The following is a 27163-nucleotide window of genomic DNA, read 5'->3' on the forward strand; positions in this document are numbered from 1 at the left end:
CCACTTGAATTGTTTAAAGCTGACAAGGTGGAGAACTCATACTGTATATACTTATATACTGTGTAAGACAGTTGTGTTTTGTCAGGAGGATGCTCTAAATTGTTGATATTTTTTCTGTATAGCTTTTATTTTAGGTATGAACATATAATTATAATGTTATCCTCCTAGCCAGCCATGACTTCTTTGTACCTCCCTCCAACACCATTGTATGAAAATATCAGTATAAGGGATGTATATGCCTTTTGATGTATTTAGTCTGCAGGGGTATTTAAAAGCCCTTACTTTCACTGACAAATAGATCATCTAAGTAGTTTCATTGAAATAAGCCATTATGCTGGCAGGTATCATGTGTTTTGTACTTCTAAGAAAAAAAGAAAGAGGAAAAAAAGTACACTGAATTGCCTATTTCTTTTGGTGTCTTTTTTTTTTTTTTTTCTTCCCTGCGGGTTTGTGACCAGAAACTTCTGTTCTTGGGCTTTTCTTCTTTGGGCAAAAATAATTGAGAGGGTAGAGTTTGAAAGTCTCTATGCTAGAAAGCTTGACAGGTCTTACTTGCAAATTTGTAATTCTTCAATTGTTCAATTCCCACTCCTGAAACTTTTGTTATTTCAGGGTCTTCCTGAGACATTGTTGGCAATTACAATAAGAAATATCATCAGTAAAGACTGTAGTACTCAACATTCTCTAAACGTGCCTGTAATTTTTACTTTATTGTTCAGGGGTATTACTTTGAAGAACTTGTGTATTTCAGTCACTATATCCCACTCTCATCTGGATTCAACATCAAAATAAGATACCAAGTATTGTACTTCATTGCCATACATCTGCTGATGCTGAATCATGATGATTTTTGAATAACTGGAGCAAGATTTTCCCAATAGCTCAACAGTGTAAGTTGGAAAACTAATTTGGCACTGTAAATGGATTTATCACCACATGGACACATATAGTGCAGAGAGTCTTCTACCAGCCTTCAGAGATCTGTAGTTTATCATAAATATGTAAGCCTGTGTTCTCAAATTCTTGGGCTTTAATCTAGGGATTATGTGATCTGGACAGGTTAACTAAATATTCTGGGTTGTTATTTTTTTTCTCCTTTTTGAAATTAAGTTTCACACACTGTGGGCTAACAGTTGTGCCTATTTAGAAAGTAATTAATGGCTTATTCCATTTGAAACAGAGTGTGAAGTTAAAGGACCTGGTAACTCCTGGAACTGATGCGGTGAGATCAGGTCCCGTTACCTTCATCTTACAATTTTCGGTCTGTTAAGTAACATCCTTAACACCTAGCTTTCGGTAATTACAAACATAAAAAGTCACCACTTGCATTCCTTCTCCAGCCATTTTGGAAATGAGAAGAGGTGGAGCTACCCAAGCTGCCAAGAGATGCTGCCTCCCTAAGGTTCATAGCCTGGTGATCCCTTTCCTCCTTGCTGGTTCCACTAATGTCAGGCTGGTGACGTGAGATGTCTGCAGAAATGTTTGTGCGTCTGTCAGACTGGTGACTCTGTACATAAACACCCTGAACTATGGTCTGATGTGACCTTTAACATTCCATATTTGGTTGCAAGTTCATTACTCTGCTGGATGTGAAATCCAGACTGTCTAAGCTCAAACCTCTGTTAAACAGTTGATTTTTCTCTTTTATTTTGTTCAGCTTCTGTGCCTGAAAAATAGAAATCGTAATCCTGCTCTTTCTAGGTAGCTTATGTAGTTATAGCAAAAATGTCTGTAAACTGCTTCATTCAAAAAATCTTTGTTATTTAAAAATAAAATGGTATGAAATATATATCAAATACATGGGAGTCCTAACGTGTGCAAATTTTTATATTGACTTCAGCATTTTTACAGTACACTGGTACATGTTTTGCAATTAATTTCAAATGGAAAAAGGATGAAAAGGCAATTTTTTTCCCCTTTGTCAGCTAATTTGTTTTCTCCAGCATCGTTGTAGCATGTGTCATGGTGTCTGCTGGATTTATAGAACAGGATGTAATTAATTAAGAAGAATTTCTCCAGAGCTAGTTTCTAGATCAGGTGAAACCTCTGGCCTTGTCCTCTGCTTTGAATGTGTGTATGCTCTTTTGGTGGGTGGAACAGACACATCTACAGAAAACTTACTGGCTTTCATTTTGTTCAGAGCGTCTAGTTTGTTGCTTGGGGAGGGCAAAGGGCAGGAAAAAGAGGGAATGTGGCCAGATGAGCTATGTGGTTTTGCTTGCCTTTCCCACTCTAGTTTTGGAAAGTTTTAGGTGAGGAAGTATGGGCTGGACTCATCTACAAAGAAGAAAAGAGGTAGCAGGTAGATCAATATGATATAAAGAGTTGGAAAGCAAGACTGGGAACAAAGGACTCCCCACTGAAGCTCTTGATGCTTTTACTCTATCTTCTCCCAGATAGAGCTAGGAGGGTAAGTGCTTCCTGGCCAGAAACAGAGCCAGGATTAGTTATGCTTTTGAAGATCACCAGGAGGAGACCTTTAGGGCTTTTGGACAGCTGTCTCTTGTAGAATTGACACTCAGGTAGTCCCATTGCATGAAAAAATTAATTCTGACCAGATCACATATTAGTGAGCCAGTAAGTATGCAGTGTTTCTTTCTTTGCTTTTTGGCATCTCTCAGGAAGCAATCCATGCACTTAAATTTGCCCCAAAACATTGTGGTTTTTTTTAAATTGCAACAGAAAGTTAGACTTCTTTTAGTCCGGAGTTCTTCTAAGGGAAGACAACTCTGTCCCAAGTCTCTGTAGAGTACTGTCTTTTCTCTCCTCTGACTTTCCTTAAGTATTTCCCATGGTAATGGAATTGAAGGGCAGGGGAGAGGCAGAGTTAGCCTCCAGTCTGTTTGCTCTCATTTCATGTTCAAGAGCACATATCTTGACTTTGAAATAAAATGTTTCATTTTAATGACTATAAAGAACTTACTACAAAACAGTTATCTACCCAATAAAAAGTAAAAGCCTATGCAAACCCCACTGTATCCCAGTCTGTCAGCCTTTGTGATTATCTTCTGTTGTGCACTTGAGATTTGTCCAAGTCACAGAAGAAAGAGCCAACTCCTTTCTGTGCATCTCACCCTTCTGGGAGAAACTGCTTTTATGCTGCACCTCAACTACAGAATTTAAAGTCTGAATGTGGCAGTGGAAGACATCCAGGGTAAAGTCACACCCCTAAAACTATACAGTCTGTCACATGCCTTACAGAGACAGCTTTCATACTGCAGACGGAATGTAAAATACAACATCCGTAACAAGGATTTGTTTGCTCATGGCTTACATGCAGTTCTCACAAAATGACTGTAAAGGTATAGGGCAGAAGGAAATGAAACTCTCTCCAGAGTACACGTCCAGCAAACTTAATACAGTATGTCAATACAATCTGCACCAACTCTGCTTTTTTTCCAGCCTTCATTATTGCATGGTAGTACAGCTTATGCTTAAATAATCTTATTCAATTGTTACTACTTTTGCTGTAGGATGAAAATGCAGACATAGGTCAGGGCATGTAAAATCCATTTTCATACCATCAGTATTATTCTCTACCATAAAGTTAAACAGAATTAACAACACATGGTACCACATAAGTTATCCACGTTGGGGGCAGGGGAAGATGATAATTTCTATACATTACTTTTGTGATCTGCCCAAAGAAAAAGAATGGCAGAATTTACCCTTCCCTGTGAAGGGCCGCATATTGGTTAATGAAGTTCATCAAGTTACTGGAATCAGTGACAACAGTCAGTCAGTCTGTGCAGATATGTGAGAAAATGAAGTTCTTGTAAGCATCCCCCAAATCAGTAGATATCAGCTAATTTCCCTGTTCAGTTGAGCAGATAGATACTCATCCAAATATCTAATCTTGGTATTCTGAGGAGGCAGAATAGTTAGCTAGTAAATAATGCAGATCCTTCTTTTTTTTTTTTTTTTTCTCTCCCTTAAAGGACAAAGGACGCTGATTTAAGTAATACCTAATCACTAGCAAAACAAACAGGTACTCGGGTGTTGCATTAGTGCAGTCTGCAAAAAAGGATTTGTTACAATCAGACATCAGTCTGAGAGAGATGATAACACATTTAAACATTGAAACTAGAAATTTCTTGCCTATGTCTCAAAGCAAGTTCCCTCAGCTCTTCATCACTTTGGGAGAGTCTTCAGTCAGAATAAGTTAGGGTGATCTTTTCTTGAAGAAATGCTAGGAAATTTGAAAAATCATGTGTATCAGAAAGAGAGCTAGATCAGGAAGAAAAGATCACGAAAAAATCACAAAGAGCCAACAGCCTTGTAAAAGATAGAGTAGCAGCTTACAATGCTTGAGGGAGAGAGTGTGGAGGATGACTATGTTGCTTGGGATGGTAGATAGAAACAGATAAATATTAAACTGTTTTGTTGAAGTTGAACACCAAAATGTTCCTAGGTAAACTTTGTCTGAAAACAAGTGAGAAAAAATTGGAATTCTTCCTTTGAAACAAACTATCTCTGTCCTTTCTGTGAGTTATAGAAAAAAAACAACTTCTTTTCCTGTGTTGGAAAGCAGTGAATAGGAGAAAGGACTTGTTTCGTTAATCCTATATTTCTCATAGGAACAGACTTTGCTTTGAAAAATCAGCTGTTCACAAGTTCTTAATTGTTGCAGTCTTAAAACTATAAACACATTTTTTTTCTCATTTACTTTACAACATTTATTTACTTATTGCCAGGGCCAAATCTACAGTGTCACAAAAGCTCACTACGAAATGTCTTTGGTATTTACTAAGAGCAAATTGTATTACTAATTCTAGTTATTATTAATTGAAGCTATTAAATTGATTTGAAGAAGTAACATTAAACATTGCACAATTTTTTAATCTTGGTTTAACCAAGATTAAAGTCATGGTTTAAGTCATGGTTTAACCACAGCCAGCAGCAAAGCACCACACAGCTGCTCACTCACTCTGCCTTGGTGGGGTGGGGGAGATAATTGGAAAAGTAAAAGTGGGAAAACTCGTGGGTTGGGTTAAGACAGTTTAATAGGTAAAGCAGAAGCTGTGTGCACAAGCAAAGCAAAACAAGGAATTCATTCACCGCTTCCCACGGGCAGGCAGGTGTTCAGCCATCCCCAGGAAAGCAGGGCTCCGTCACGCGTAATGGTTACTTGGGAAGACAAACGCCATCACTCCAAACATCCCCCCCTTCCTTCTTCTTCCCCCAGCTTTATATGTTGAGCATGATGCCATATGGTATAGAATATCCCTTTGGTCGGTTGGGGTCAGCAGTCCCGGCTGTGTCCCCTCCCAGCTCCTTGTGCACCCCCAGCCTGCTCGCTGGTGGGGTGGGGTGAGAAGCAGCAAAGACCTTGGCTCTGTGTAAGCACTGCTCAGCAGTAATGAAAACATCTCTGTATTATCAACATTGTTTTCAGCACAAATCCAAACCAGCCCCATACCAGCTGCTGTGAAAAAAATTAACTCTATCCCAGCCAAAATCAGCACAGTGACTTACAGTATTGTGTTGGTTTTGCATGGCAAGGTTTTGGTAGCAGGGGGGCTACAGGGGTGGCTTCTGTGAGAAGCTGCTAGAAGCTTCCCCTGTGTCTGATAGAGCCAATGCCAGCCGGCTCCAAGACGGACCCACCGCTGGCCAAGGCCAAGCCAATCAGTGCCTCTGTGATAACATATTTAAGAAAGAGAAAAACAGTTAGAGAGCGCTTTTGCAGCCAGAGAGAGGAGTGAGAAGATGTAAGAAACTCTGCAGACACCAAGGTCAGTGCAGAAGGAGGGGTAGGAGGTGCTCCAGGCGTCGGAGCAAGATTCCCCTGCAGCCCATGGTGAAGACCATGGTGAAGCAGGCTGTCCCCCTGCAGCCCATGGAGGGAGGATGAGGGGGTGTAGAGATTCCACCTGCAGCCCGTGGAGGACCCCATGCCAGAGCAGGTGGAGGCACCTGAAGGAGGCTGTGGTCCTGTGGGAAGCCCGCGCTGGAGCAAGCTCCTGGCAGGACCTGTGGCCCCGTGGAGAGAGGAGCCCAGGCTGGAGCAGGTTTGCTGACAGGACTTGTGACCCCGTGGGGGACCCACGCTGGAGCAGTTTGCTCCTGAAGGTCTGCACCCCGTGGAGGAGACTCACGTTGGAGAAGGTCGTGAAGGACTGTCTCCCGTGAGAGGGACCCCACGCTGGAGCAGGGGAATGATGAGAGGAGTCCTCCCCCTGAGGATGAAGAAGTGGCAGAAACACCGTGTGATGAACTGACCGTAACCCCCACTCCCCGTCCCCCTGTGCCGCTGAGGGGGGCGGAGGTTGAAGCCGGGAGTGAAGTTGAGCCTGGGAAGATGGGAGGGGTGGGGGGAGGTGTTTTTAAGATTTGGTTTTATTTCTCATTTCTCTACTCTGTTTTGCTTAGTAATAAATAAGATGAATTCCCTCTCTAAGTTCGGTCTGTTTTGCTCGTGATGATAATTAGAGAATGATCTCTCCCTGTCCTTATCTCGACCCGTAAGTTTTTTTTTTTGTTGTACCTTTTCTCCCCTGTCTAATGAAAGAGGGGAGTGATAGAGCAGCTCTGGTGGGCACCTGGCCCTCAGCCAGGGTCAACCCACCACAAGTAATAATGATATCTTTAAAAAATTGTGTAGGTTTTTAACGGAGCTATATAAAGAATCTTTATATATAGATGGTTATATATGTCTCAGTGACATAAAGTTTTATAAATTGATGTCAGTGTTACATCTTCTAAACACTCTGAATGTTTTAATGCTGCAGACTAGAGGAAGTGCCTGTGTAGTGTTCTCTTCTGTATTCAGTGTCTGAAATATCTGCTGGTCTTTGGAGAAAGAAATCCATCACTTATGTTATCTGTGAAAAGTAATACTCTCAACACTGATCTATTACATGATTTTGCAAATGTGTATTTTTTTTCTAGTTGTATATCCTTAAAGATATTGGTAGCACTTGCAGCAAGTCAATGTCAGCATTTTTACTAGAAACCTTTACTTTTTGTCTGCAAAAATTGTAAAGTACTAAACCCACATATTTAGCATTTCAGCTGGCAAACAAGGGACTCTACAAAATCAGTGTGAGTATTTGTACTGATGCGATGGAAATAAAGATGCTTTTTTACAAGCATGTGAACCAAAACTTGATAAATATGTGAACAGTCTTTCAGGCTCCATAATACTGTGTTTGTCTGTATGTGGACCTCCTCAGATACCCAAAGTCATTTGATCGCACAGCTAAGGGAGGTCTACTGGACGAGGAGATCTGGAGCCGTGGCGAGCATGGGTTCGCTGGGTAGCCCCGCCCTGTTTGGGGGGACTTTTGGTAGTGTCGGGTGTGTAAGTGGTACTACCCGAGGTAGGGCTGGGAACAGTTGCAAGTTCATGCACGGTATATTTGACTGTCTGCTTCTGTGGAGAACTTCTTTATAATGACTGTCTGGGGGTTTTTGTTGAGGTTGTTACAAATAGTTTGAGTACAATAGTCACTGGAATTTATCTGACCACTTGGGAACGTGTACGTGTGAGCCAGCTATCTCAATGGTGTCTGTTCACAATAAAGAGAAGAAAGGCATGATTCACTGTAAGGAAGAGTACTCATTACTAGTTCCCTAGAAGTGCCTTTTTCTCTCATGTGAGCATAAATATGATGCTTGGATGGTATAAAAGCCCATCCTGAAGGTAATTACAGTTAAGAGAGATAGTCTTGCCTGAGATTACTGCTCTATTAATTTTCTTAGAATAAGAAAATGGCTGTAGATGGTTCTGTCGCGGGTTACAAGAATACAGTGCGAAAAATATCCTGAGTTTATGAGTTCATGACTCTCTGTGTCTTAATAACAAATTAGTTGGTAAGCTTTACATTAGCATACAAAAAATAGGTGAAATTTTTGAAATGCATTCTTAACCCTGATAATATTTACTTTTTACAGTGAGAAAAGTGGGTGTATAATTTAAAGCAGTTGTTGAGAAGCTGAAATGGCAATTTTACAGCATGAATATAAAAGGCAAGAGTGATAGTGTGTTCAGCTGCATTTTTGTTGTAAGCTTTGTGTATGCCTCAGATACTGGTAGAAACAACTTGTACAGCTCAAGAAGGACAGTTCATGAGTCAGAATTAATTTGTATGCTGGAAAAAAAAAAGGGGATTTTGGCATTGCTAAAACACACAGACTACAACATTCACAAAACCCAACTTACTAAACCATAGTTTTCACAGATACACAAAAGATGTGGGTCTTGATAATTTTAAAAAAAACCCCACAATACAGAATTTTGTAATGTCTTATAGTACCCAAAAGTGTCTTTACAGATTAGGAAGCTTAAGATCCTCAAAGAATTTAGTCATTTAATACTCAAAAGAAATAGGGGTTTTAAGTTTTTTTCACTGTTCTTTGAAATTTTATTTTATAGCATGAAACATTTTTTGATGTGACCTGTTAATTTTGCCAGTGTTTGGTATTGGATCCCATTCAATTCAGTTAAAAATTCGTAAGTTAAAATTTTTTGCAATCTAACCTCTTGTTATTCAGTTGTTCCCACTTCCTCATCTTTTTTACTGATACTTTTCTTGCCAATGCTATGATCGTATCTGCTGCTTTCAGTGGTATTTATGCAAGGAGCCTTGAGTAACAAGAACAGCAAATTTCAGAATGCCTCCAGAGTGACATTACTTGAAGAGTAAATCAGCATTTTTTCTTCATAATTATTTTGGATATGTGTTTCACTTGATTTGCTGCCGATCATGTTATAAAAAATGTTACTTCTTAGCATAATAGAGACTACGGCTAGTGATAGGTTATGATACCTCTCAAGTGAGGCATTTCTTGAAGCTATAGATTGCATCCTGTCTGTATATGTGCAAGATAACGATTTCTTTCGAGATCAAGTGTTAAGTTCTTGACTTCATCTTTTGGCTGCAGAGTCTATTTCTCTTGCTTCCCAGCATCAGCTTCAGAATAGTTAATCACAACCTCAACAGGTGAAGTGCCCTCCCAGCTGTTGCTCATGTGTTTTGGAGCCTGGCGGTCCAGGCATCTCTTACACTACTGGTGTAATTCTTCCTAACAGGTAGATGATGATCCTGGTTTCCCACTAAGAGTCTGATACAATCCATAGAGGTGGCTACTTAAAGTGCAAATAGCACCTATTTTAGCAATCTTCTGCAGAGTTCAGGGGGAAAAAAAAGTCTTCTTTCACAACTTGAAGTCACATTTCTTTCTTGTCTCTCCCTTTTTTCTTAAAATACTCCTTTTTACAAAACTGGCATTCAGAAGATCTTTCTTCCCTGCGGTCTTAATCTGACATTGAGTTTCCTAATGGAACCGCCCTTTGAGCCTTCCAGTCTTGATTGGTTGTAATTCTTCTCTTTCCAAGTGCCTTCCCTGTAGTTATTTGTTCTGCTCAGAGAGTTAGTGTTTCAGATCTTTCCTTACTCTTCAGGAGACAAATTTTCCTGCTTCTCCTAACTGTTCTTTTTCTAATGTCCCAGGATTCAGATGAAAAGTTAACTTGCCCATCAGTTAATCAAGGCTGTGTTCTGCTTCTGTTTTCATCAATAGCCAGAGCATCATAGCTGATTAGGAAATTGTTAAAACAGATTAACTTTAACTGTAGATTAAGGACCTAAAAGGTTTGTTTTGGTCCTGGAGGGAGAGCCTTACAAGTTTAAAAGAACAACCTGTCCTCTTCAGTTAATGGCCAGCTGCTTCTTGAACAAACTTTGAGATTGACAAAGCCTTAATTAAATTGTTTAAATTCTCAGGTGTGGATCTGATCCAACACTCATTGAAGTTGATTGATGTCAGCAAGCTTTAGGCAGACCCAAGTCTAACACAAAAGAGGTATTCGAGTGCCATCTCCACTGTCTCACAATAATTATAAAACAGCTCAGCATCTTCTTTCTGTCTCCAGTTGGAAAACAATGAGGTCACTTGGGTATTGCACCAAATGGCACCTGGAATATAGGGTCTCTAGGATGCTTTGCTCAAGTCTGTGGAGCTGTGTCTTTATTGGTGTTGTTACCCCCGAGTTATTATAAAACTCTAGAGCAAGAGGATATTGGATGGGTTTGAAGCAACTTTTTAACCTTGCTTTCACTTTCTGTTTTGAAATTATATTAGAAGTTGTCATTCCTTAAGTGAAAAGACTTAATAAATGGAAATCAGTCAAAATGAAAGGCCTTCATTAAAGTCAACACCCATCTGGTATTTGAGTATTCTTCTTACACTTGTTACCTAATTTGAAAAGGAGAATTAGGTAAAAACATAGTATTTCACTGTAAATATTTAAGAAATGGCTTGACAGGGCCACGAATAACCTGATCTGGATCCTCCTTTGAATAGAAGGTTGGGCTAGTAGATGATCTCCAAAGCCCCTGAAACCTAGACTTTTCTATGAGCCTGTGATTCTGCAGTATCTTCAGGTGCATGGTGGGTATGTATCCACTCAGAGCTAGCTAATCCTAAAGTTGTATCTTTGACTAACTTTCCGCTCATGCTTCTTTGTATTGCCACCTCTTCCAAAAACCTCAGTATAAAACAAAGTTCTAAGTGATGCACACCAGAAGAATTGGGAGTGCTGCTTCTGTACTTGGCAAGAGCTAGCTTTTCGGAGCACATTATTGTTAGCGTTTTAGGCCTGCAAGCAACAAGTGGAAAACCAAAGGAGCACTGGGAACATTAATGGAGCTCCTGGCAGGCGTGACAACAAATACAGCTAAGTAGAGTAAAGAAATAATTTATTATTTTGTTGCTTTTAAAAATTGTGTGATGGGCCTTAGACTATAAGACTATTTAATATGACATGGAGGACTTCAGGCATGTTTAACAGAAAAAAAAAAGATATCTATTCAGCTTACCTTTGTAACACTCTATTTTTAGAATGCAGTAAGATTACGTGGGGAGACTGATATTAGTGAAAAAGCACATAGGGTGGGTCTATAATGAGTCCCCTATGAGGTTTTTTTCCCCTCTAATGTCCTGTCATGTGTTCCTTCCAGATGGAGATGAGTCCAATTCAGGTTAGTTTTTAGCTGGGGAAATGCAGGGTGAGTTATATCCTGAACTTTTATGTACACAAAGAGGAAACACTTTGCACTCCATAATTGTCTGCAACTGGGCAGGAAAAAAGAGTGAGGGAAGCGTGGGGATTGTAGCTATCAACAACTTGTCCTGCAGATCCTGCAGTGGATGAGGAGTTGCCTGATGACACCTTTCAAATGCTGGGGAAAATGCTCTTAATTTACAGCACATGTGGCTGTGTGACATATACCAAAGAGTCTGTGCTCTTCATTCAGCTGGCTCCATTTAGCTTGTTTTCTAAGATGAGGAGCCTAAATTCTTGGAGCAAGCTGAAAAAATCCACAACTAAGGTTAAACTATATTTTACATATGTTACTACAAATCCATGTTCAAAAGTTTTGATTCAAAAAAATGTAATTTCTAAATATATAATGGGTTTCTGAGAAGGGTTTTATTTTCTGTCTTTCTAGGAACCTGAGATATCTTCAGATAGTAAGAAAAAACTGTTTATTTGTTTATTTTGACAATTTGTAGCTTTGAATTTGTTGAGTTGGGATGGATTTTGGTTTGGTTTTTTTCTTTCCTCCATCTCTAAATATATGAATTACAATTTTAATATAATTAATAGAGAATTCTATGGGTTTGCACCAGATTGCGGAATTTCACTTATTCATGACAATGGAATTTTGGGGGGTGTTATGTTGTGTAGAGACATAATAATCGTAAGTAGCTGTGCAATAGGTTGTGCTTAACCTTGGGATGCTGAGCTGGATATCTTCTCAGAATGTGATTGAGGGGCAACTTCAGGAAATCAGATTTCTCCATTATATGTCACTTTGATCACCCAAAAAGCAATACTGACTCTCTAAATTTACGTTAATGGCTGTGCTGTCATGCTCGTACAGAAATATATCTCTGAATTAACGTTTTTTAAGAAGGAGTCTGATTTATAAATGTTCTTTATTAATGATTAACTGAATTAAAATATATCTGTGGCTTATTAAGGCTTACTGTTCTGTAGTTCTGCTACTTTTACTTATTCCTCTGTATTAAAGAATAATAAAGCTATTGTCTAGAAACAGCTTTACCAGCTGTGCTTCCCTTTTGTATGCTTTTCTGATTGAAAGCGTGAAGTTGAGACAAATGTGGCCTAAAAGTAGTGTAGATATCTGTGGTAAGTGTTCAGACCAGTAGAGCAGAACAGTGTATCATGGGGTATTCTGTTGAATCACTTGCTTATGGCTGATCATTCATACTGTGGATGTGTGCATCCAGACTGTGCATCTTTTCTAACACTTCATTTTTCGGCAGCCCCTTCTTAGTGGTAGCATCTGTAGGGGTTTGCTAACGGGACACCCTACAGGGAGGTGTCATTTGTGTAAGCCAGTCTTAGAGAAGCATGAAATAGTTATTGCTCTTAGTGTCTTTTTTGACTGACTGGACTCCTCCGGAGCCAGCCTCTGCACTGTTGCGGAGCTCGTGGATGCAAAGCTTGAACATAACGGGTTTTAAGATCCCTTGAATCTATGAAATGTGTTGTCCCTAACTAGAAGGCTGTCCTTGCCTCTTACCCCTTCCCATCTCCCTCAGGGAGCCTTTTCATCACTTAAACCAACCAAAGTACCAGAGAAATGGCATATTTAAAATGGAATTCCTGGGTTACTTTCATTGGAGAAGGTGATTTCAGTCCCTGTCCCCTTGTAATAGGTAGGTCTGCTCCTTTGCGCAATTTCTTGCCTTCACTTAAGGAAGACCCTCTTAGAGAGTGAGGCCTCCAGCTTCCTATCTGTAGATGAAACTGCTTGTGAGAAGCCGGTGTGACCTGTTCTGCAGTGGCACACACGTGATGCAGAGTGTCCTGGCAAACCCAAGAGCCTGGTGGTAGCAGCAGCACATGGCATGCCATTCCCGGCTCCGCAATCTGCTCTCTGGATCCTACTCCTGTGACTACTGTAAGGGCAGGAAGGGTATGGGAGATGGGGAGGAGAGATGGAAGAAGAAATGTTTTACCTTTCATCTCTTCCCTCTGCCATTTGCTTGGGTTGCAAGGCATTTGTGGCAGTCTGCCTCCAGAGATGTGTAGTGCCTGGTACGGCGGAGGCTGAGTCTTCAGGTTGCTTTGTGCCAATGTAATAGAAGTCCTAACAATGCCAACATTTGAAATGCAGAAAGAAATTGTAGTACCTTTTATCTGAGAAGTATGAAAGATTGTGAATCTGTAATAATGGATAAAAAATATGCTGACATCTCTATAAAATCAAGTAGATTATATGTGTGTTTTAATGCTTGCTCTGCTGACTGCTTTTTGCTGTCACATAATTTTTGAACAGAAAATATAAAAGCAACTGAAGGGGAGTAATTCTGGTATTTGCACACAGTGATTTTATGTATAAGTGGAATAGCAATAAGTTGTTAGAAGACCTGATCAATGTGCTATAGTAGAAATGTTTTGAAATCTTGCTTTCCATAGTTGTGTGACAGGCAGCTCAGTCAAATTAAATTGTGTTTAGAACATGAGGTTAATACCTAGGAGGCCTGAAATTGCATTTGTAATATAATGTATTATGGGTTTAATTTTCTAAGTAGCCATGCCTCGAAGTGATGCTTGCAAGCAGCAGTTTAAAGCTGCTTCTTCCCACCTCACGTTTCATGAAGAACAAACTGAAAGAAAAATCTGTTTTGTTTTTCCAAAACAGAAAATGGCTTTTTGTTTTCACAGTTGGGCACTAAATTATAACTTTTTTTTTTTCCCCACTCATTGTGATTAAAGCTAGAGGTTAGAATCTCAGAAGCAATTTATAAATTCATATTTCAACGTACACTACATATAGAATGACTTAAAGAATCGCTTGAACAATGATTACTACGTTTGTTCAGTTTATTTATTCTCCAGGTATATAATGCTGTTTTGTCATAAAACCACAGAGAAGTCCCACAGAGTTGTCACTATCGGACCAATTTCAGATTTTTCTGTGGAAATTGGTGAATTTTTGTTTTTTGAAGTTTTGCCAACTGTGCATTGGCAGGAGGTTATTTTGCAATGTCCATAGTAGCTGGATCAAATAGCATCTTTCGTGGTTACTTCAGAGGCAGCTATTCCTGTAGTATATATCCCTGCAGTGGAAATACAGATCAGCCAAAGGAGCACGTATGCTGTAATCCAATAACAAAGGGTTGGGTAAAACTTGATGTGCCTTGGTGGACCTGGGCCTCTGACATTGCTTCCTGCGCTGTTCTGTCTTAAACCTGAATGTGTTGGCTTGTTTTTCCAAAAGTCAGCAAAATCACTTGTGTCTCAGTTAGTTGTGAAACAAGTAATTCATTAACCTGAAGGGGTCTGAACAGAGAAGGTTGTGTGAGTTGGTCAGTGAAGACGGAAGGCAGGAGAAACCTTTGGGTGAAAGATCCATTTGTTTATCAAGGTTTTTTTGGTGCAAAAGCATGTGGGCATTAGCAAGTTATTTATTCTATAAGTTTAGGTAGACATATTTTAAAACCAGCCTATTGCAGAGTTCATTTCAATCTTCAAGGATGTTATAGGAAGCCAGTCCAACCTGCTTCATGATCTATAGGTAAAACCAACACTCAATAACAAATAAATATATCTAAGTGGACTATATACATCCAAGGAAAATGTTGGACAAGAAAACTGCTGTCCAACTTCTGTCTTCTAACTTAGGCACCTGGGTTAGATATGAATATATGTCAAAATGTAAATGAATAGCCATATGAAGGCAGTTATCTTTGTGAATTTCAGCCGTATTTTAGAAATACTCTCACTGTAATTTAGAATTGGTTGTGTGTCTTGCTTCACCTAAAGTTCTTATTGTGAAATACTTAGGGTTTGGGGTTATGGGTTTTTTTAAATTTTCATTAGTAATCTTTTAACTCATTCTGTATGTTGTTTGGGTAACTAAAACCCCTTCATGGATAGCAATTAAAAAGTTATTTTCTTAAATGCAGCAAAGAGATTCCCTGTTGAGGAGCTTCACTATTTCCCTAACCATATTAAAACATTACTTCTCACACAAGACTTCTTTAATTTTATTTTTTTATTTCTTCTCCGTTTTTGTGGCACACTGTGGGCGTCACCATTCTACTACTACTGTTAAGCTTTTAATTTTGGGGATATGCTGTTTTCTGCATGCCAGCTTGGGACTACTTTATGGGTGGTTTGTTACGAGTTGATTTTATTGTGCCCTTCATACTGAAACTCTAATGATATAGAAAATACAGTAATTGTTTTACATTAATGAAATACAAGTATTTGCCTTTATCCTAGAATAGTTTGTCATCATTTATGGAGTATGGAACCTCAGTGTTTAACCTAGCAGAGTTTAAAACTAGGTATTTCATGAAAACCTGAACTGCATGCATATCAGTAATCAAGTCTTAGATCATTTTACTGTACTAACAGAATAATGATTTTTTTTTTAATAGAATGTATTATTATTTAATCACAAAGTACTACGGAGGTGTTTTTTGTTGTGGTTTTTTTTTTTTTTGGTTTTTTGGGGTTTTTTTTATAAAAAGAGTTTGAAATCTTTTTTGACCCTAGTGCTGTATGTACAATGATTTATTTTTTGGTGGCAGAATAAGAATATGAGTGTCCATGTTCCTTGTTCAGATCTTCAGCCAAAAGACCTTCCTTTCTGTAATATTCATAGATTGGTTGTGACTTTCTGTTGATACTCTGCTTGTTACTCTAGATATAGAACATATGATTTTCCTAGCAGTAAATCTTTCAAATTAAAGGTATTCGGCTTACATGAAGTCTTTCTCCCTCCTTTCCGTGAAAATTGTCTAGTGCTTAAAAGAATTAATTTAGAAGCAGGATGGAAGATAACGCTGCGGTGAGTTCACTGGCTTGAGCAGGGAGGGAGGCAAGGACATATGGATTTGAAATAATTGGCTTTTAATGTTTTGTCTTAGTGGCTGTAACAAAATTTTCCACTATGATTTTAAAGATGTTCGTGACAACATTCAAAATGTAGAGTCAGTTGCTCTGGTATGGATCTGGAATAACTCTTAAATTTCAGGGATTTATGCAGCTGCAACTGAGATCAGAACCCAAGCTACAACTATGGCATTTCTTCTTCTCTTCATTTAAAGAGGGGGAACTTGAAGGCTGAAATCTCAAGAAATTGTAATGAGTTCACTAGCCTGTTACTTTTTTTTTTTAATTGTATTTGGAGCTTCAGTAATATGTGAGTATGAGATAGAAAAGGAAATTTTCCAGTGAAGTCAGTTGATATTTATAGTGTGATTGTATATATACATTAAACAGGTGTGTAGGTACATATATACCCTACATTTAACCCAGTTTCTCTTTCCAGAAACCCTAAATATAAAGTATCTATCTATTTTTTTTTTTTTCAATTGAGCGCATACAACAGCTTCTTAATATTTTGATGAATCCCATCTTCATGTGCTGGTTTGAATCTTCCATATTATTTTATTCCTCCTTTCATGATATCTTACAGGAATTTGTAGCTGAAAGAATAATGCAGACACTGAATCCTAATAGATCAAAGATTTGACATCTTTATGGACCTCTGCTTAGTTATATGTAGGGTTCTGCGGAATTGCATAAAGTTCTTCATAAATCAGAATTCCACTTGCCAGACTGGTTGCCTTGGAACAGCTGAATTGGATTCCTTCTCTTGTTTTAGACTGGTGACAGGGAGGGGGAAAGTCACAACCTGGTCACAAATGTGGGGTTTTTTTTTAACAATAGCAAAAGCAAGTTACAGAATACATGTAAGTGCTGTTAGGTTTCCAGTCCATAAGTACCAAAATATGCCAAAATTTAAATTTTCAAGTCTCTGCAACATTTTTTTTTTCTTTTCAGAATAGTAAGCTTATAAAATTTTGTAACCAGGGAAGGAGGACTATGCTTAATGGTGTGTATATTTAAATCATTCACAATGTAGGAATATATCATATATACTCATGAAATGTTGAACTTATTATTTGCAATGTAACTTTATTTTAAAATCAGGTATGTTGGCTCCAGCTCATACCAGATAGAAATCTTAAAGTTATCCCTCCAGAAAGATGATAGCTACAGCTTCAATATCTGAAAAATGTTACACTTGCATTTGTTTTAAAACTGAATGTGTAAATCTTATAATTAAAAAATATTTTTCGTTAGGCAAAAATCAACTATCAAAGATTAGTATTTGGCCTAAATCATTCAGTGTAATGCCTAATAAGCTCTACTTGAATTCTCTATTGGGTTTGTCTTTGTTTTTCCTTCCAGGAGTAATGAGTGCTTTAACATAATTTCACATTTATACAGCTTCTTTCTCGTGGATTATTTTTTTTTTAACCAGCAAAGCAAGTTATAAATGGAAATAATTTTATCCACTTGTTTAGCAGCAACTGTTATCAGGACAGAATATAAACTCTGTTTAAGATGGCATGTGCTCTGTAAAGAATGAAGATAAGAAATCATGCATTCTGTGTTTGGTGAAAGACAAACCACAAGTTAAGGTGATGAACCATTATTCTGAGGAAAGAATTATTCAGAAGACTTTTTTTTGTTAGATTCAGGTTTTATTGCATAAATATATAGACATTTAAAAAAATAATTTACCTAGGATTAAAAAGCCATAGGACTGAAGATACATGTTTAAATATGTTCTTCATTAAAACTACAATGTGAAGTTAGATACAAAAGAAAATTGTATGAGTGTTATCCTTAGTGTATTGCTCCTTTAAACACGACAGAGCCAAAAGGCTGCTTGTTAATGTACGCTACACTCCTCTCCAGTGGCTGTATCCAGAAGACAAGAGTGGGTTTGTTTCTTTGATAGATGAATAGAAGAAATAAGGAAGAGGCCGGAAAACAGATGTGTCAGCATATAGCAAGTGTCCTTCCAAAGAGAAAACAGCTAAGTCTGTGGTTTATCTTACCATTAGCTTTTATGCTTTGAATTAATCTGCAAAGTAATATCAAGTGAAAAGTACAGAGTAAAGTGCTTTTTAGTAATTATTCCTAAGCATGTGTTTCTGTTATGATAGGTGACTATGCATAGTGGTTCTGGCTGTGATGGAAAATGGGAAAAAGTCTGTCCTCAGTTTGCACTGACTATAGCAGCTAGCATTAGATGTATCTGGCTAGGTATGCCAAAACTAGCTGGAACAGCTATTATTTTACTAAACAGATGCTCTTTATCTTTTGGGGTTTTATTGGTTACCAAAAGGTTTGATATTTTTTCTCTTTAGTTGATAATTTCAGCAAGCTTAATGATTTCCAAAAAATGAACACATAAATTAAAAGACGCATTCGTCAGCTGTTAGACTGTGCAGCTTTCTTACTGTCAGAGGAGCTTCTACAGGCTGAGGTTCATAAGCAGTGTAGGTGTGCATTCTGATTTTTTTTCTTTCTTGTTTGTATGATAAATGTATGTTTAAGATGAGGTGATAGAGTATCTCATGAGGTGCCTTCAATGCCCTGAGAAATAGCATTTGAACCAGTTTTCATTGTCATGCTCTAATAGTGTGATTTATGGAAGCTCTCTTAGGACAGATAGTATTTTTATTTTTCAAGATTTTGAATGTGTTGAGTATTTAGTTTCAGTTGAAACTCATAATTTTAAAAGATGTAGGCGTGAAGACTGAGTAGAGAAAGTGAAGTTGAGAAAGCTTTTCTGTCTCCTCTCTCCCCTCTGCTGGAATCACAGAATCACAGAATGGTAGGGGTTGAAAGGCACTTCTAGAGATCGTCTAGTCCAACCCCCCTGCTAAAGCATGATCACCTAGAGCAGGTTGCACAGGATCACGTCCAGGTGGGTTTTGAATATCTCCAGAGAAGGAGGCTCCACAACCTCTCTGGGCAGCCTGTTCCAGGGCTCTGCCACCCTCAAAGTGAAGAGTTTTTTTCTCATGTTCAGGTGGAACTTCCTGTGTTCCAGCTTGTGCCCATTGCCCCTTGTCCTGTCACTGGGCACCACTGAAAAGAGTCTGGCCCCATCCTCTAGATATCCATCCTTTAAATATTTATAATCATTGATGAGACCTCCTCTCAGTCTTCTCCAGGCTAAACAGCCCCAGCTCTCTCAGCCTTTCCTCATATGACAGATGCTCCAGTTCCCTAATCATCTTCGTAGCCCTCCGCTGGGCTCTCTCCGGTAGTTCTCTGTCTTTTTTGAACTGGAAGGGGAAACCAAAGTTGAATGATCCACACCAAATTACATGAACTTGGTTTATAACTTTGGAGGGTGCAATAAACAAATCCAGCATTCAAAAACATGTCTGGTCTATGGTGTAAACTGCACTGTCTAATCCTACTGGGATGCAGGAGAGAGGAGATGATAGTGTGCAAAAGAGACTTAGAGGCTAATATACTACCGCTCTGAGTAGTTAATGCAGCTTATTTTTTATCTCCCAGTGCCACCACTTTCACTCTTAACTGGCATCACACCCGTGATTTTGGAGAGTGTTTCTTTTGCTGCTGTTATGTGAAAGGTGGACCTATTCAAGATTCTGCAAAGCTTCTCTGTTGCATAGTCCTCAACCGTCCAAGGCTGTGGTGCCCAACAGATCAACCTGTAGCTGTGGTGTTCTATTAACCTCTTGGAGCTGCAAGTAGATAACTTCAATTATCTAGAGTCCTGCTAGTGCACGGATTATGTAGCTTGGCCCTTAGAAAATTATCTCCTAAGCAAATACACAAAACTAAATAGCTGAAGCTCCTAATCATAAAGCAGAAGAAATTCTGCATTGCCGTTTAAGCTGTACTTTAATTAATCTGACACGTGTATGCTGAAGGCCAACAATCTGCAGGTTTTTTTAAATCTTCATCATTTAACCACTGTAGCAGATTTTTTATTTTTTTTCTTCTCAATGTTCCTTCTGGATTGACTGTTCTTACCACTTGTGTGCTTTTGAGTGGTGTTTAAAAAGTCCTTTTTTTTAATGTGTCAAAAGGAAAAAAAAAAAGCAGAATCACTGCATCTGTCTTGGTTAGCAGATTGCCACTTTGTGCTTCAGGTTCCCGCAGTTTGTAAGGAAAAGCACCACAAAGTTATCTTAACATTTCAAATTCAAATGGAAATCCTTTCTTATTCAAAAACATTGTCAGTATAAGGGGAAAAATTGTCCTTGGAGATTGCTGAGGTAGAATATGGCTGAGGAAATCAAACATACTTAATCTTTTGGGGGGGATTGTAAGTTTTTGTTTAGGTTTGCTTTGGCTCAGAATGATTCAGGATGGGCTCCATCCCCATCTTTCTGTCAAAGCTTTGCAGAGCAGTGTAGGGAAAGGTGCTTAAGACATTGATATGGAAATAAGCAGCTCTGAGTCCACAACTTTGAATGCCTACTGAGGGCAGGACTAATGAATAAAGCATCATCATTTTTTCATTGCTCATTTTTAGCAGAGCCTTAGTACACTAGTGAAGATTTAAATAACGTAATGCATTGCCTTTTACTGGGCTCTAATGTTCTTTGACACAAATAGGTTAAAGTCTATTAAATGTTGCACATTTGGGGTGTTTTACCTAGAAGTTTTTAGAAGAAAACTAAGCAGAAATGCTTTGTGGTTGTCAAGGCCTAGATTTATTACAATCTCTAAATAATTTACAATGTGTTTCATGTATGAGCTTTCAAATTTGAATGATTTTTAAAAGTGTTGCTCCTTAACTCTGTTAAAAAATTAGTTAGCTCAAGCTTTGTAGTCACAAGTCATCAGTGTTGAGTGAGAATAAAAATTGTAATCCATTTTAACATAAAGTGTGTACTTTTTACAATTCCTCACATTATCTTAACAAAATGAATGAGCTTTCATTAGGAAAAAAGTAAAAAGCACAAGATTAAAGTTGATGAGCTAAATCAAGGTGTCCTGCTTGGTTGATTTAAATCCATGATTAAAATCAGTGATTTGATTTAAATCAATCCACTGTTCTTTCAGCCAGCCTGAAAGGAACCGTTCTTCATTTCCTGCCTAATTAGAATTGCTTCTGTAAGATTAGTTAGGATTGTGCCTTGATACAGCAAACCTGCTGCACCCTCTGAATTCCCTGAATGTTTTTTTGGGGGGGTAGAAGACCTTTTTTCCTGTTGTTTTCCTGCTTTTCAAGTAATAGCTTTACTGAAGTGATACTTCTGCTAGAACAGTATACCACTATCTTGTCCCTTAATAGCTGGGTGTAGAAAAATGGGTCTACAGTCATAGCTCACCTTGTCTGTTAAGGATCATTTCAGCTGGATGACTTCTTCAAATACCAGGCAGGAGGTTGATGCTCCCTAGTATCTTCCTGCTGTCTGTCCATTACACTAGGACTGACGTTCCTGGGTGCCTGCCTCCCTGACAGGTACATCTGTGCAGCCTGATGGCTGGTACCCTTCTCCACAGAAACAACTGAAAATAGAAGTATGAAGAGATAACTAATTAAATGAGAGGCAGTAGAGCTAATAATAATATTTTTTCCATGGTTTCATGCACATCGGTGGGTCTTCTGGAGATGAAGCCAATGAAGGTTCCCATGGAAGCTTGTCTCTTCCTGGGAGCCTTCCAAGCTTCTCCGCAGGGTGGATGCTCTCGTAGCTTGTCAATTTAAGCTTGTCTTGAAGCCTTTTTTTGAGCTGGCCACTATCTACCCTTCTTTTTTCTTTTCTTCTTCTTTTCTCTTCCTCTCCAGCTTCATGACACTGCTGGTTATGAAGTATCTCCTATTTCCCTGTGAAAATTTAATAGAAATTATCAAGTTGTTAACACATTGGCTTCCTGTGGGGGTACCCACGAGCAGCATGATCACATGAGCTTCATTTTCGCTGGGTGGAAAGAAAAGCCTCTAACACAGCTCTAAAGAAGGTGTATCGTACTAACTGTATTCCAGTTATTTTTAGGAGTACAGAAGCATCCTATGATGACAAACTGCTTTGTTCTCTGAAGTGTAACTAAATAGCAATTTCTGTTGTAGCTATTGTATCCATCCTGAGAAATAAAGAAGTGATTTCAGCCTGGTGCAAAATCCAGGACAAAAAAAGAATATTTTCCTGCATTTCATTTGGGCCTATAAGCTGATTTCTTCAGAAAAGCCTTTAGTTGTTGATTTTCGTACTTTGATTGGTCTGTGGGACAAGTCCTAGGAAAGGATGGTCTTCTGTAGCAGGACTGTGGACAAGCCAACCCGAAGTAACCTTCTTTCCAAACGCTGCCTACCTGGCCTCTGCCGGTCATGAGAGCTTTGTGCTGCAGCTTTCCTGTAGAAGAAAAGGGTTTTCAATAAGGCTGTTCTCCTCCTTTGCTTTTCTCTCTTACTTAGATTGCACAGCTGTTTAAGAAAGAGATTACCACGTACTCCAGATCTTTGGACTGCCTAATATTGTGAGATATATGGGAAGCACCTATAAAGTATGACTTTATTAATAATGTGCAGAGATACTATGTTTGAAAATAATACAGTTCTAAAAGCTGAAGAATTTACCTTTACGATGAAAACGAAAAATGTGTAAAAGCTTGCTTGCAGTTACGATAAGGAAATAATGTTTTGTTAGATAGAATATAATTTAAAAGATGTTATGGGATTTTACATTTTCTAAAGAAGGAGTTGCCAATTCAAATTAGGAAACCTCTTGTTGAGGGATTCAGACAAGCCATATGGTACTCTCTTGAAAACATCAAGGCAAGGGAAGTATCGTGTGGGCTTTTATCACATTTTAGTCATTTTGAGAAGAAAATATGTTTTAATATTTTTATGTGTACAAAATGGCTCATATTGCAATTTAATGAGAAAGAAATTATGTCTACCTAAGATAAATCTAGATAATGAAAACCTACTCAGATGCATTCAGCTTGATTTAAGGTGCCTTGTTTTGATTGTAGAGCACTTAATATATTGAGAGATTTTTTTCTAATAGCTATGATGGATATTAATTTTATGTTGGACTCATTTCAATATTGCAGCAGCCAAGTTCAGATACTTATATGGACTGTCTAGAGTGGAAAAACAATTCTTGGGGCAGCTGTTGTTGCACAGGAGGCAAGTTTAGGTGTGAAGCTACTTTTAGGAACTTGTTGGTATTCCAGACTTAAAGCAGAGGCACGATGCTTATTAAACGATGTCTTAGGATAATGCCAAGGATATAACGTGAACGGTGCTGCAGAAACCCTCTTACACCTGTGCAGCCTGGTGGTCTGTCACCCGATTCAAAGCTGCTTTGTGCCAACTGTGCATGGCTACTTCCTACCCATCCTGGCTCTGCCACAACTGGCGATCCTCCTCAGCCGTGGTGGGCAAGCCGTTGCATGTCTGTGGACCTTTGCTTTACTGTCTTAAAACAAGTATAATAGCAGTTACATCCATGGGAAGCTGTGTTCAGATCCATTGGTGAAAACCGTAATCTGTAAGTGGGAAGTTTGATATTTTTAGGCTCTTATGACTTCTTTAAAAAGGATACTTTTGAGCACTGCTTCTGAAGGTCCAGGTTCACAGCCCTTGTGAGCAGAAGCTGCGGGTTCGTGTTCAAAGGTCCCCGTCCTCCTGGCAGGAAGGAACGACTGGGGACTGGCTGGCAAGCAGGGGGTGCGCTGAAGCCCTGCTCCAGGGGGGCTGCACCCAGCACCTGCACGGGGTCTCAAAACCCAGCCTCTTCACTGCTGTCACTTGATTCTGTGGATTTGGTTTAAGCAGTGAACATCTATCTTTGAGACTGAATTTGCATATCAAATGCATTTAAGTAAAGAAAAAATGCCTATAAAAAATTAAAGCGAATCAGCGTAAAAAGCTGATTTGTACCTATGAGAAACTAAAGGCAGCTGCTACTTTGCTGGAGGGTGGCCTGGGTTATTCTGGTTCGTTGGTTGTTTTTTTGTTGGGTGGGTTTTGGGATGTGGGGGTTTTTTGTGAGACCCAGTTAAGACCAACATAAAATTAGATACATTATCCCAAATACTATTGATTCACCCCCATGCACACACAACCCATACTACACGTGTCTTGAGCACATGCACGTGCCGTGGCATCCCTCTGTTCTGTCAGGCAAGCCAATACTGACATTTCTGCAAGGACCCTGGCCTCTTAAAAGAAGCAACTTCTAAAGAATAAAACTTTGCAAAGTCACTTTTATCTTCACCGTGCGACATTTGTTTCCCATTAATTTAGAGTTAAAAGGTTTGTTGTCAGTATCAGGGCATTAAAAACATACATCATTCCCTGAGCTGTTCAGACATGGTCAAAGCTCACATAAATAATTCTCTAGCCGTGGTATTTTAGGGAGGACACCATCTGGCTCCAAAAAGGAAAAAGGATTCCAGAACTAATAATTAGTTTTCAGGATTTCTTCAGAATAATTAGATATAGGAGCATTTTTTTAAATATGTGTGCTAATTAGTACATGTTTTTACAGAAGCTGGAGACTATTAAAAATCATTCTGCTTCCTCACAAAAGCCAGAATAACAAGTTTTTGTCTTTGGGGGCCAGATCCTTTGCCCCACTGAGCTGTCCTAGCACCCCTCCTGACACTAAGAGATGGTTTGAAGTAGATGTGAGATTGTTGTGTCTTTTCAGAAGTGTTTTCTGCCAGGTACCCAGCACGGTCCCATTCCTCTTGATATCGAGTAGTGGTTAGGAAGGGCAATAGGTAGTGGGTGCTCGGAGTCCCCTTGGGCATGATGGCTTTGACGGCCTCAGCACAGCAGGACAACTTGTGACTGACTGACTCAGGGATGCTTTTAACTTACCAAAAGCTGAAGCCGTCTCTCGCTAGGCACTGTGCGAATGCTGTTTCTCTGCAGAAAACACAAGATGACTTTTATGAAAGAAGTAACGTAGCTCTCATTTACTTTGCGGTGCTGCAGTGTAAAGATATGCACGAAGGCTTTGCCCTTCCTGCTTCAGCCTGGCACCGCAGTAGCTTGTGTGCTTGGCCAACATATGGGCTGCATAGCAAACACTTTGTCTCTGATGGTTGTTGCAAAACTGTAATGCTCAGAGTACGTAATTAGTGTCAAAAAATGGATAACTAGCAGTGTACAGGTAAAAGCTCCTGCCACAAATCAAAATAACAACTCGGGAGACCTGTCTTCTGTGTTCCTGCTCAGGGAGAAGTGGCGACACAGGCAGCAGCAGCACCTAGATAAGGAAATTGGTAATTATGGCCCAAATATGTAGGTCAAAACAGCATGTTGAACTGTACTTAAATGTGCAGTTAGGCATTAATGCAGTTTACAAGAGCAGAATGCACTGCAGAGGCTGTCATGCTAACTAAAACTCAATTGCCTTCTCCACAAAGAGTTTCTGACAGGTCTTTAGAGAAAGCAGCCGACTTTCACACCAACATGTGTGTTTACAGAGAGTGTCAATGACAGCCTAAGTGTTGGCCACTCTGCGCTGGAAGCCGTGCATCTAACTGAGGCAGGCTACTCTGAAGGAATTGCTGTTCACTCAGCCGTTCAAACCGAAATCTAAAATTACAAGCATCCAAATCTGTGCAGCTGCTAACATTTCTGATACCGCTGTTCAGGACTGTGTCAAAATGAGTGGCATGTAGCGAACGCATTCCCTAAAGCCAGGCAGTCAAGGTTTTTCCATTCCTGCAAAACACGTACCAGGTTTTATTCGTGGCAGAGGTGCATGCTGCATGCTTGGAGTTGGGGGGCTCATTGAGCAGGGGTTACACTCTGGAAATTACAGTGGCTCCACGGGTGTCCTGAAGTGCTCTGCTGAAGGTTGGGCTGGGCTGGGTCCCTGAGCAATTGGTTGATCGTGCCTCTTTGTTATCTTATAAATGGGGTCCTGGACTTTCAGGAGGCTGCCACAAAATATATAATAATAGGGAGGGAAGCCTAGTCAGCATAACTGTTTTCTAGTAGTAATGCTGATGTTTTGTGCCCTAGTCCTCATGCTGTGGGACTATTTGTTCTTGAAGATCAATCTTTCAAATATTTATGCACATATTTAAGATCTGTATTGCTTCTGTTTGCACACGCTTACAGTAACCCTTTGGTACCCTTTTTGGGACTAAAGATAGGCCTTACAGCAGATGCTGCTGCTTTTGAACTTTATGGCAACACTGTATTTGCAGAAAACAATGCCTGCAGTTTAAAATTCTAGAAAGTTACTTGTATATTAATTTAAAAAATAAATAGGAACCATACTTTGCCTTTTCTAACACTTAATAGTTTTCTCCAGAGGGCATCTGAGACTTAGAGCAATTTGTTCAATAACTAGACAGTACCTTTGTGGTCTAATGTTATATTATATTGGAAAAAATCATTGTAAGCTGTGAGCCCATCCACCACATTTGAGCTGCTGTTGAGTGGTCTCTTCCAGCGTTGTTTTATATATGCAGCATTTTAAACAATGGGGGTATTTTGTAAAAACAATAAAGAATCCATGCAAAGGAGAAAAGTAACAGCACATCAGATGCTAGCTTATATATGCACATACATATGTAAATACATATGAGGTGGAAACAGACCTCAATATTTGGCAGCGTTTCATACTATCGCACATGTCAGTAATATCCACAAGTAGAAATGATGGGCACTGAAGTCACACCAGCCTTACATATTTCCATATCCGTGTGTCTATGTTTCACCATTGAGTAAGGGTCTGTGTACTGTTAACTCTTTATATATAGTTTGGAGTTTGTGCTGCTGACACACCTGTTAATTTTCAGCATTCTGGTAAAGAAAGGCAGAGGAAGATGAAACTTACAGAAATGAAGGTGATGCTGATTTCTCTGGTCGGTGAAAGTGCACATCTGCTTCAGCTCATCCTCTTACAGCAGGAGACAGTTGCCAGTACCAGGGCTGGCTACAGGCATCTGTGAAATTTAAAAAGCTGTGTCTGTGAGGAGCCCATTAAATCTAAAGAGAACCTCAGAGGAGCTGTCAGTCACTTATTTTAGCATAAATCATAAGGATTTATAGCATTATACTTTCAATGAGCTTTCCCACACACACACCTACGTTACTGTGCTATCAGTGAAATGATAGGTCTTGTCTCCAGGTAACAAAGACCTGTTGATGATTCGGTGAGGCTATATTCATCTCATCTGTGTCGCTTTGTCCTCTCCCTTATCAGTAGGCAACGCGCAGTTGGAAAACAGATGGAGCAGCCAAAAGCCTATCATCAGCTGGGGGGGGTGTCCATCCAACCACAGCCACCTGATGGCACATAAATGCGATGCTTTCCATTTGCCAATTTACTGCCCTAATTCGGA

At 39.2% G+C, this 27163-nt stretch overlaps 1 protein-coding gene and 1 long non-coding RNA gene across 6 annotated transcripts in view; one reads left to right on the top strand and one right to left on the bottom strand.

Moving 5' to 3' along the window:
• The window catches only part of ALCAM (activated leukocyte cell adhesion molecule), a 126028-nt gene that overhangs the window by 48519 nt on the left and 50346 nt on the right, over positions 1-27163 (top strand). The gene's annotated exons all lie outside the window — the stretch shown is intronic.
• LOC142603945 (uncharacterized) lies at positions 21215-26976 on the bottom strand. The gene is made up of 4 exons (XR_012837839.1): positions 26906-26976; positions 26656-26764; positions 24678-24725; positions 21215-21352 (listed from the first exon to the last, which is right to left on the bottom strand). It is a non-coding gene; the product is annotated as an uncharacterized LOC142603945 (long non-coding RNA).

Source organism: Balearica regulorum, chromosome 1, assembly GCF_011004875.1.
Source record: "Balearica regulorum gibbericeps isolate bBalReg1 chromosome 1, bBalReg1.pri, whole genome shotgun sequence".
NCBI classification, from domain to species: domain Eukaryota; kingdom Metazoa; phylum Chordata; class Aves; order Gruiformes; family Gruidae; genus Balearica; species Balearica regulorum.